Here is a 12124-nt window from a genome sequence, read left to right on the forward strand (position 1 = left end):
CAGAGAGGTTATATACTAATGTATATGCTATAACCGTAAATATTTCCCTACATACATTTACTCTGACAATATCAACTATATATTCCCCCAATTCCATATGTGTTTCCAAACGCTATTTCCTCTGCCTGAAATATTTTACTCTTTCTCCTTTCTTTTTGACCTAAGTTATCCTTAAATACCTGGGTTTAATAGTAAATGCTATTATGTCTATTAATGAAGTTGTAAAATTTATGAGAAAACAAACAAGAATATACAAGGAATAAAAAAAAAAACTTACAGTCTAGTATTAGACCTATAAATCAATATTACTCTTCCTAACAAACAAAATATATTATGGCCCCTGCAATAGCTTCCTTTTAAATATTTTCTCTTAGCTTGCTTATCCAATCTGGGTTTAATAATTAGAAGTGTAGTAGAATTTTCTTGTTTACATTAGTTAGTAGAAAACAGTGGTTGACAAACTCTTTTTTAAAAGGCCAGATAGTAAATGTTTCCTGCATTGTAGGCCAGTATAGTCTCTGTCACATCATTCAGTTTTGCCCTTGTACCATTAAAACAGACATTAATAATACATAAGGAAATAGGTATAGCAGTGTTAAAAAAGAAAAAAAAAACACACTTTGGTTATCAAAACAGATAGCAAGCCAAGTGAGGCACACAGACTATAGCTGGAATATCTCACAGCTGTAGAATAACTCCACAGGTGCTGAGAAAGACATTCCAATTAGTTTGCATAAATTAAAGCAAGAGGTGGGGAAATCACAATTACCATAAAAATAGAGGCGAATAATATTATTTAGAATACTTAATATTTTCTTTCAAAATTTTTTTCTTAAGGAAAATAAAATACAAAAGAACCTGTCAACAACGTTTTTCTTTTTCCTTTCTATAAAAAAGTGATCTAACATAGTACATTGGAATGGATATTTGATATTAAATCAGAATATCCAGCTTTAAAATATGATTTCTATCCACTGATATCAAGGTAAGTTTTGGAACATAATCTTATCTACTTAAGTTATTTTTTTCTTTTGTTTTCAAAAATACAGAGTAGTTGTGAGCTTCAAATAAGATGTAAATATATTTTGTATAGTGTAACAGCTTTTATGAGAGAAATTTTACTCATAAAGTTGTTCCAAAGACAATTTTAGTGTTTTATATAGCTTACTTGTTTGGGCAAATATATCAGTTTAAGATTGATACACAATTTTAAAAAATTGATGTAAAAGTATGATAAATAAAGTTCAAAAAGAGTAGAATTGGGCCCAAGAATATCTCTGTCAATCATGTGCAAAATGAATGTAAAAGTAGCTTAATGAAATCATTGGTATTTGTCCCACACAGAACCTCTGCTCATTCATTTCCTACATAAAGAAGAGAAAAAGAACTGTCAGAGAAAAGAAGTACAGTTGTACATATAACAATTTTCTTATTTTTCTTTCTCTCCAATTACAACAGCCATAACTTCACAGAGGTTAAAAAAAATGCTATGGGAATTATTATTCTATAAAATCAGAAGGCTCAGAAATCTGATAAACTGGGGTGCCTGGGTGGCTCAGTTGGTTAAGCCACTGCCTTCAGTTCAGGTCATGATCCCAAAGTCCTAGGATTGAGTCCCATGCCAGGCTTCCCTTGCTCTCCAGTGCCCCTGGTTCTCTCTCTCCCTCTACCTGCCAACTCCCCCTTCTTGTGCTCTCTCTCTCTCTCCCTTCCTTGCTCTATGTCAAATAAATAAATAAAATCTTTAAAAAATAATTAAGAAAATAAAAATAAATCTGATAAGCTATCAAAACAAGTTTAAAATATTAAAATTTTATAGAGATAATCAAAATAGCTAAAGGTTACTTGTTATAGCTGTGTAGCATTAAACAGAATAAGGAACTGCTAATTATAACAATTAAAGCAGGAAATTAAGAGGTAACAGGCATATAGGGCTTATTATTTTATTTAAAGATACCCTTTAAGTAATCCATTAAGGATTATTTAATTATGAGGAATAAAATTTCATGATGACAACTTTGAGTTAATTTAAGCAAAGAAATGGCCATATTGAAATTGCTATTCAGTCAATGAAATAAAACTTATCCAGGCACAATATGAAGAGGCATTCAGGTTCCAACTCAGTCTCTCAGTTTATTAGTTACATGTTTAATTATAGAATTTGTACAGGCATACTTCATTTTCTTGTACTTTGTTTTACTGTGCTTTGTAGATATTGAATTTTTTACAAGTTGAAAGTTTGTGACAACCCTGCATCAAGTAAGTCTATGGGCACCATTTTTCCAACATTTTCTCATTTTGTGTCTCTCTATCACATTTTGGTCATTCTCAAGGTATTTCGTACTTTCGCATTATTATATTTGTTATGGTGATCTGTGATAAGTGATTTTTGATGTTACTATTGTAACTGTTTGGGATGCCATAAACCATGCCCATAGAAGACAGTAAATTTGAAAAATAAATGTGTTTGTTCTGAATGCCCCACCAACCCTCAGTTCTTCATCTTTCTCCATCTCCGCAGGCCTTCCTATCCCCTGAGACACAACAATACTGAACTTATGCCAATAAAAATCCTACAAGGGTTTCTAAGTGTTCAAGTGAAAGGAAGAGTTGCACATTTCTCCCCTTAAATCAAAAGCTAGAAATCATTAAGTTCAGTGAGAAGTCATGTCCAAAGCCAAAATAAACTTAAAGTTTCTTATACCAAACAGATAGCCAAGTTGTGAATGCAAAAGAAGAGTTCTCAAAGGAAATTAAAATTGCTATTCAAGTGAATACACAAATGATTTGAAAGTGAAATAGCCTTATTTGCTGATGTGGAGAAAGTTGTAGGAGTCTGAATAGAAGATTGAATCAGCTACCACATTCCTTTATGCCAAAGCCTAATCCAGAGGAAGCCTGTGACTCTGCAAGTCTAGGAAGCTGAGAGAGGTGAGGAAGCTATAGAAGAAAATGCTGAAACTAGCAGAGGAAGTTTCATGAGATTAAAAAAAAAAAATCTCCATAACAAAAATGCAAGATGAAGCAACAAATTATCCAGAAGATCTAGCTAAGATTATTAATGAAGGTGACCTACTAAACAATATATTTTTAGTGTAGATGAGATAGACTTATACTAAAATAAAGTGTCACTTAGGACTTTCATAGTTACAGAGAAGTCAATGCCTGGCTCAAAGCTTCAAAAGACAAGTTGCCTCTTGTTAGCAGCTAATGTGGCTGATAAATTTAAGTTGAAGCCAATGCTCATTTACCATTCTGAAATTCTCAGGGTCCTTAAAAATTGTGCTAAATCTGCTCGTGCCTGTGCTCTCTAAACAGAACAACAAAGCATGGATGACATCACATCCATTCACAACATGGTTTACTGTATATTTTAAGCCCACTGCTGAGACCTACTGGTCAGAAAAAAATATTATTTTCAAAATACTATTGCTCAAGGATGCCTGGGTGGTCCATTTGGTTAAGCATCTGCCTTCAGCTTGATCCTGGGGTCCTGGGATTGAATCCCACATCAGCCTCCTTGTTTAGTGGGGAGCCAGCTTCTCCCTCTGCCTGCCACTCCCCCTGTTTGTGCTTGCTTACTCTCTCTCTCTCTCTCTCTCTCACACACACACACACACACACTCTCTCTCTCTGACAAATAAATAAATAAAATCTTAAAAAAAAAATTACTATTGCTCATTGAAAAGACACCTGGTCACCCAAGAGTTCTGATGGAGATGTACAATAAGGTTCATGTTGTTTTCATACCTGCTAACAAAACATCAATTCTGCAGCCATGGATCAAGGAGTCATTTTGACTTTCAAGTCCTATCATTTAAGAAATACACTTCATAAAGCTATTGCAGCCAGAGATAGTGATTCCTCTGATAGATTTGGGCAAAGTAAATTGAAAATTTATGGCCAAGCATTCACTATTGTAGATGCCATTAAGAATGTTTATGATTCATGGGAAGTGGTCAAAATGTCAACATTAAAGGAGCTTATAAGAAGTCTATTCCATACTTGCAGATAACATGATAACCTATATAGAAAACCCAAAGACTCCAACCAAAAACTGCTAGAACTGATACACAAATTCAGTAAAATCACAGGATACAAAATCAATGTAAAGAAATTTGTTTTACTTCTACAGATTTCTCTTTTCTTTTTTTTTTAAGATTTTTTAAATTTCTTTATTTGACAGACAAAGATCACAAGTAGGCAGAGAGGCAGGCAGAGAGAGAGGAGGAAGCAGGCTCCCTGCCGAGCAGAAAGCTTGATGTGGGGCTCAATACCAGGACCCTGGGATCATGACCTGAGCTGAAGGCAGAGGCTTTAACCCACTGAGCACCCCCAGATTTCTCTTTTCAAGGAGAGAGAAATCAAGGAATCAAAACCATTTACAATTGCACCAAAAACCATAAGATAACTGGGAATAAACCTAATCAAAAAGATGAAAGACCTGTACTCTGAAAATACAGAACCCTGATGAAAGAAATTGAAAATGACACAAAGAAATTGGAAAAAACATGAAAAAAACATTTCATGCTCATGGATTGGTAGAACAAATATTGTTAAAATATCCATACTACACAAAGCAATCTACACATTTGATGCATTCCCTATCAAAATACCAACAGTATTTTTCATAAAGCTAGAACAAATAATCCTAAAAATTGTATGGAATCACAGAAAACCTTGAAGAGCCAAAGCAACCTTGAAAAAGACAAGCAGAGCTGGAGGCATTATAATTCCAGACTTCAAGTTATATTACAAAGCTGTAGTAATCAAAACAATATGGTAGTAGCACAAAAATATATACATAGATCAATAGAATAGAATAGAAAACCAGAAATGAACCCATAACTATATGGTCAAATAATCTTTGACAAAGCAGGAAAGAATATGCAATGAGAAAATGACAATCTCTTCAACAAATGGTGCTGGGAAAACTAGACAGCAACATGTAGAAGAATGAAACTGGACCACTTCATTATGTCATACACAAAAGTAAATTCAAAATGGGTTAAAGACCTAAATGTGAGAACTGAAACCATAAAAACGCTAGAGGAGAACACAGACAATAACCTCTTTGACATCAGCAGCGGGAACTCTTTTCTAGATACATCTCTTGAGGCAAGGGAAACCAAAGCAAATATAAACGATTGGGACTACATCAAAATAAAAAGATTCTGCCCAGCAAAGGAAGCAATCATCAAAACTAGAAGGCAACCTTTGGAATTGGGGGAAGTTATTTGCAAATGACATATCTGATAAAGGCTTAGTATCTAAAATATATAAAGAACTTAATAAAACTCAACTTAACTGATCTAATTTAAAAATGGGCAGAAGACATGAATAAACATTTTTCCAAAGAAGACATATAGATGGCCAACAGATGCATGAAAAGATAGTCAACATCACTGATAATCAGGGAAATAGAAATCAAAACTACAGTCACACCTGTCAGAATAGCTAAAATCGACAATACAAGAAACAACTGGTGTTGGTGAGGATGTGGAGAAAAACGAGCCCTCTTGCACTATTGGTGGGAATGCAAACTGGTGCAACCACTCTAGAAAACAGTATGAAGTTTCCAAAAAAGTTAAAAATAGAACTACTCTATAATCCAGTAATTGTACTACTAGGTATTTACCCAAAGAATACAAAAATACTAATTCTAAGGGATACATGCACCTCAATGTCTATAGCAGCATTATCAACAATAGTCAAACTATGGAAAGAGCACAAGTGTTCATCAACTGAAGAAAGGATAAAGAAGTTGTGACATATATACAATGGAATATTACTCAGCTATAAAAAAGAATGAAATCTTGCCATTTGCAATGTGGAACTAGAAAGTATAATGCTAAACGAAATAAGTCAGTCAGCAAAAGACAAACACCAAATGATTTCACTCATAATGAAATTTGAGAAACAAAACAAATGAACAAAGGGAAAGAGAGATGGAAACCAAGAAACAGACTCTTAATAATAGAGAACAAACTAATGGCTACCAGAGGGGATGTGGGTAGGGGGATGGGTTAAACAGATGTTGGGGATTAAGAAGCACACTTGTGATGAGCACCGGTTGTTGTATGGAAGCATTGACTCACTGTATTGTACCAGACACTAATATTACATTGTATGTTAAATAACTGGAATTTAAATTAAAAAAAAAAAGAAGAAGAAGAAGTTGATTCCAGCCTTCATGGATGACTTTGAGGGGCTCAAGACTCCAGGGAGGAAATGCTTACAGATGTGGTGGAAACAGCAAGAGAACTAGCAGCAGAGCCTGAAGATGTGACTGAATGGTAGCAATCTCATAATAAAACCTCAACAGCTGAGGAGTTGCTCTTCATGGATGAGCAAAGAAAGTGATTTCTTGAGATGGAATCTACTCTTAGTGAAGATACTGTGAAGATTTTTGAAATGACAACAGGGAATTTAGAATATTATATCCAAACTAGTTGATAAAGCAGCAGCAGCATTTGAGAGGACTGATTCCAATTTTGAAAGAAGTTCTGAGGGTAAAATGCTAAACAGCATTGCATGCTACAGAGAAACACTTCATGAAAGAAGAGTCAATTGGTGTAGCAAACTTCATGGTTGCCTTATTCTAAGAAATTGCCACAGCCTCCCCACCCTTCAGCACGACCACCCTGATCAGTCAGAAGCTATCAACAATGAGGCAAGACCCTTCACCAGCAAAAAGATGACGACATACTGAAAGCTCAGATGATGGTTAGCATTTCTTAAAAATGTATTTATTTATTTTAGACAAAGATAGAGAGGGCAAGCAAGCGTTGGGGAGGGGGAGAGAGAGAGGGAGAGAGAGAATCTCAGGCAGATTCCCCGATCAATGTGGAACCTAATGTGGGGCTTAATCTCACAAGCTGAGCTGAAATCAAGAGCTGGATGCTTAACTGACTGAGCCACCCAGAAGCGTTATGGTTAGCATATTTTAGCAACAGAGTTTATTTTAACCAAGGTATGTATTTTTTATACATAATGCTATTGCAAACTTAACAGACTATAGCATAATGGAAACATAACTTTCATATGCATTGAGAAACCCAAAAAGTTATTTGACTTACATTATTGCAATATTTGCTTTATTGCCATGGTCTGGAATTGAGCCCACAATATCTCTGAGGTATGACTGTACCTTTCCCCAAACCAATCAATTACAACCTTTCTTTACAGCAACACTATTCCAGAAGTTCTTAAATTTTGTCTTCTATGACATCCTTAGGGTTTCAATTTTTTTCATGATATTCATAGGCCAAAAGAAATACTCAACCACTCTGTTTATTTAATAATTAGCTTCTAAAAACTTAATGTTTATATCCTAAAACTATAGAAGCTATTTGAAAACTAACTGTGCTTAAATTGAAAAAAAATATTTTTATTTCATTCTTAAATTATCTCACTAACTTATTAATGGGATGCATGTGTCTGTTGAGTGCTGTACTACTTGGTGAGTTTTGAATTAGATTGGATGTTGCCACCCTCATTTTCTCTTTCAAATTTATTTTTGACTGGTAATTGCTTCTTAAAATGTTTTTTCTTATAATACTATTTTTAGAGCTCTTTCAAATTCACAGCAAATTTGAGAGCAAGATACAGAGATTTCCTATTTCCCCCATGCCCTCACAAGCATAGCCTGCCCTATTATCAATATCCCTACCAGAGTAGTACCTTAATTATAATTGTTGAACCTATGTCAACACATTACAGTCACCCAAAGTCCATATTTACATGAAGGCTTATTCTTGGTGTTTTACATCTTATGGGTTTGGACCAATGTATAATAACATATATCCATCATTATAGTATCACACAGTTTTCACTACCCCCAAAATCATCTATGCTCCATCTATTCATCCTTCTCCCTTCCTCCAATTCCTGGCGACCACTAATCTTCTTGTCTTCATAATTTGTCTATTCAAAAATTTCATATAGTTGAAATAACATAGTGAATAGTCTTTTAAATTACCTTCCCTGCTTCGTAATATGCATTGACATTTCTCCCATATCTTTTCATGACTTGGTAGCTCATTTCTATTTATTCATTTATTATTTGTTTATTTACTGGGAAAGAGCAAGTGCAGGGGGGTTGCTGGGTAGAGGGAAAGGGAGAGAATCTTAGCAGACTCCCTGCTGGATACAGAACCCAACCTGGGGTCCATCACATCACCCTGAGATCATGACCTGAGCTGAAACCAAGAATTGGATGCTTAACTGACTCAGCCACCCAGGTGCCCCACTAAGTCATTTCTTTTTAGATCTGATTCCATTGTAGATGTGCCACAGTTAATTTATTTATTCACCTACTGAAGGACACCTTGGCTGTTTCAAGTTCTGCCAACTATAGTAAAACTGCTACCAAACTCCATTTGCAGGTTTTTACATGAACAGCCAATTTTAACTCTTTCAGGTAAATACCAACAGGTATCTAGTGCTAGATTGTATGGCAAGAGTTAAGAGTGGTTTTGTAAGAAAGCACCAAATTGTCTTCCAAGTGGCTGTACCATTTTGTATTCCCACCAACAATGAATAAGAATTCTTGTTTTTCCACGTCCTCACCAGCATTTGGTTTTGTCAGTGTTCTGGATTTTGGCCATTATATTGGGTGTGTAGTGGTATTTCCTTGTTTTAATTAGCGTTTCCCTAATGGCTTATGATGTGGAACATCTTTTCATATGCTTATTTGCCATCTGTATATCTTCTTTGGTGAGATGTCTACTGAGGATTTTGGACCATTTTTTAACTTAGATGTTTTATTTCCTTATTGCTGAGTTTAAGAGTTCTTTGTATATTTTGAATAACAGTCCTTTATCAAATGTGTCTTTGGCAAAATTTTTTCCCAGAAAAGTTCCTGAGTTAGAACTTTTCAATTTTCCTGATGCTATTTCTTATAGAGCAGAAGTTTTTAATTTTAATGAAGTCCAACATATCAATTTTTTTTATTTATTCATTTTTATTAACATATAATGTATTATTGGCCTCAGGGGTACAGGTCAACATATCAATTCTTTCTTTCATGGATCACGCACACCTTTGGTGTTATATCTTAAAAAGTCATCACCATACAAAGGTCATCTAGGTTTTCTCCTATCTTATATTCTAGGAGTTTTATAGTTTTGAGTTTAACATTTATATCTATAATTGATTTTGAGTTAATTTTGGAAAAGATGTATGGTCTGTGTCTAGACTGGTAATTTCATTTGACCACAAAAAAACCACCAGAAACTAGCTTAGCAAACATGTTATCATTCAAAAGAATGTAGTACAATTTAATATTGAAGCTGTAAACTTCTTCAAAAAAGTATTTTACACATTGTTCCACAGGTGTTCTGTGTTGCTCAGAATTTCCTTTGAAAATGTAAAATGTCCTGGAGCACCTCTGTGAATTCAGTGAGGTATCCTGGAGTGGCTCAGGGCAGTTTGGGAATCAGGTCTATCTGCCATTGATGGAAAAACCAAGGTATATAAATGTATAAAAAAATAAACTACAGGGCACCTGGGAGGCTCAGTGGATTAAAGCCTCTGCCTTCAGCCCAGGTCACGATCCCAGGGTCCTGGGATTGAGCCCCACATTGGGCTCTCGGCTCAGCAGGGAGCCTGCTTCCCCTCCTCTCTTTCTGCCTGCCTTTCTGCCTGCTTGTGATTTCTGTCTGTCAAATAAATAAATAAAATCTTAAAAAAAAAACCTACAGAGTACATTTGTAGTACATAACACAAATATGGAATCAATATCCATGATGTATAAAGAAATCCTACAAATCAATGATAAATAAGAAATAATCCAATAGAAAGATGAGTAAAAATCTTATATAATTTTCAGAAAAAGTCCTAAAGTATTTTAGAGGGGAAACATGAAAACGCAGTTAATCCAATTAACAAGTAAATGTAAAGTAACGCTATAATAGATACCTTTTTACACTCACTGTAATCAGTATCTATTATACATATTTTAATACATTAAATCATAAACAATTCTATTTCTCCAAAAGTGTAGAGCAAAGAAATTTTGATATACTGCTTGTAAGTACAAACTAGCATGCTGACATTAGGAATGAGTTTAAAATTATCTGGTCAAATTAGAAATTCACATATCCTATCAAACATGATTCCACTCCAAGTGTACACTCTTGACAAATGAATGCTCAATTACCCTAGGATACATAAGTTGGTCACATTAAGAAAATGAAACAACCCAAATCTCTGTCAATAATAAAGAATTAAATTGTATATTCCTAAAATGGCACACAATATAGCAAGGAAATGTACAAACTATATATTTGAATTTAAATAGTACCATGTCAACTGAAAGACACATTAAATATATAGTGTATGATTCCATTGATATGAATTTCAAAAATGGACAAAACTAGGGTCACCTGGCTGGCTCAGTCAGAGTGAGCATGCAACTCTTGATCTCAAGTTGCAGCATGCAACTCTTGATCTCAAGGTTGTGATTTTGAGCCCCACGTTGAATGTAGAGATTACTTAAAAATAAAATCTTAAATTTAAAAAGTGCACAAAACCAGGGGCTCAATCAGTGAAGTGGCTGCCTTTGGTTGGGTCATGATCTCTGGGTCCTGGGATAGAGCCCCACATCAGGCTCCACATGGAGCCTGCTTTACCCTCTCCCTCCACCTGCTTTTCCCTCTGCTTGTGCTATCAAGTAAATAAATAAAATCTTTTAAAAATAAAATTAAAATTAAGAAATGGACAAAGCTAGACTTTACTACTTATGCATAGATGGAGACTAAACCTAAATGATTGTCATGGGAGTCAGAGCAGTGGTATTTTATTTCATTGACCTTGTCTTGGACTGAATCTGGAAACTGGCTGCTGACCAGTGCACAAAGTCTTCAGGGTTTTGGTTTTCCACAGCTTTGGAGGGGGATCTAGTTTCCTGCTGATGGAACATCTCTCCATAGTTTATGGCAAGAAGTGCAAACTCGAGTTCTTCATTTACTCAGCTCCCCAAGTTTCCATAGCTGTAGTTGACCCCTACAATTCCACCCTCACCACCAACACCACCCTGGAGCACTCTGATTGTGACTTCACGGTAGACAATTTGGCCATCTGTAGTAGAAAATTCAATATTGAATGCCCAACCTACAATAACTTGAATAAATTGATAGGTCAAACTGTGTCCTCCATCAATGCTTCCCTTAGATTTGATGGAGCCCTGACTGTTGACCTGACAGAACTCCAGACCAACCTCGTGCCCTGTCCCTGCATCCACTTCCCTCTGACTAAATATGTCTCTGTCATCTATGCTGAGAATGCCTCCCATGAAGAGCTTCCTTTAGCAGAGATCACTAATGCATGCTTTGAGCCAGCCAACCAGATGGTGAAATGTGACTCTCCCCATGGTAAATACTATTTACCATGGTAAATGCCTTCCTGCCTGTTGTACTATGGTGACATGGTTCTCAATGATGTCAATGTTGCCCTTGCCGCCATCAAGACCAAGTGTACCATCCAGTTTGTGAACTGGTGCCCCACTGGCTTCAGAGTTGGCATTAATTACCAGCTTCCCACTGTGGTACCTGGTAGAGACCTGGCCAAAGTACAGTGTGCATGCTGAGCAATACCACAGCCATTGCTAAGCCTGAGTTCACCTGGACCACAAGTTTGACATGATGTATGCCAAGTGTGCCTTTATTCAATGATATGTGGGTGAGGGTGTGGAGGAGGGAGAGTGTTCTGAGGCCTATGAGGTCAAAGCTGCTCTTGAGAAGGATTATGAAATGGTGTGGATTTTGTTGAAGGAGAGGGTGAAGAAAGACAGGAATACTAAAGTTAAAAGTATCACAAAGGTGCTGTTTTTGCAGGAAAACTCATTCTGTCTTGAACACTGAAAAGATGTGCTCTGATCAGTCAATTTGTATGTAGCAGTGTATATTCTCATATACAATTACTGTCTTATGCTTTAAAACATGACAGTGTTTTAGAACCAAGCTGTCCATTTTGCTGATGGGTTTGGATAAATATCTTGAATGAAAAAGAAAATGGATAAAAAACTAGAAAATACAAACTCAAAATGCCAAACACCTTAGAGTTGATTAAATGGAACTCAATATATCCATGTTGTTTTTGTTTTTCAAGAATTAGGTTAAAG

General features: G+C 35.6%; 1 pseudogene; it reads left to right on the forward strand.

The window, feature by feature from the left end:
• The first annotated feature begins 10814 nt into the window (after window positions 1–10814).
• LOC125098975 (tubulin alpha-1A chain-like) lies at window positions 10815–11803 on the forward strand (annotated as a pseudogene).
• Window positions 11804–12124: the final 321 nt, after the last annotated feature.

This window comes from Lutra lutra, chromosome 4 (assembly GCF_902655055.1).
Source record: "Lutra lutra chromosome 4, mLutLut1.2, whole genome shotgun sequence".
Taxonomy (NCBI): Eukaryota; Metazoa; Chordata; class Mammalia; order Carnivora; family Mustelidae; genus Lutra; species Lutra lutra.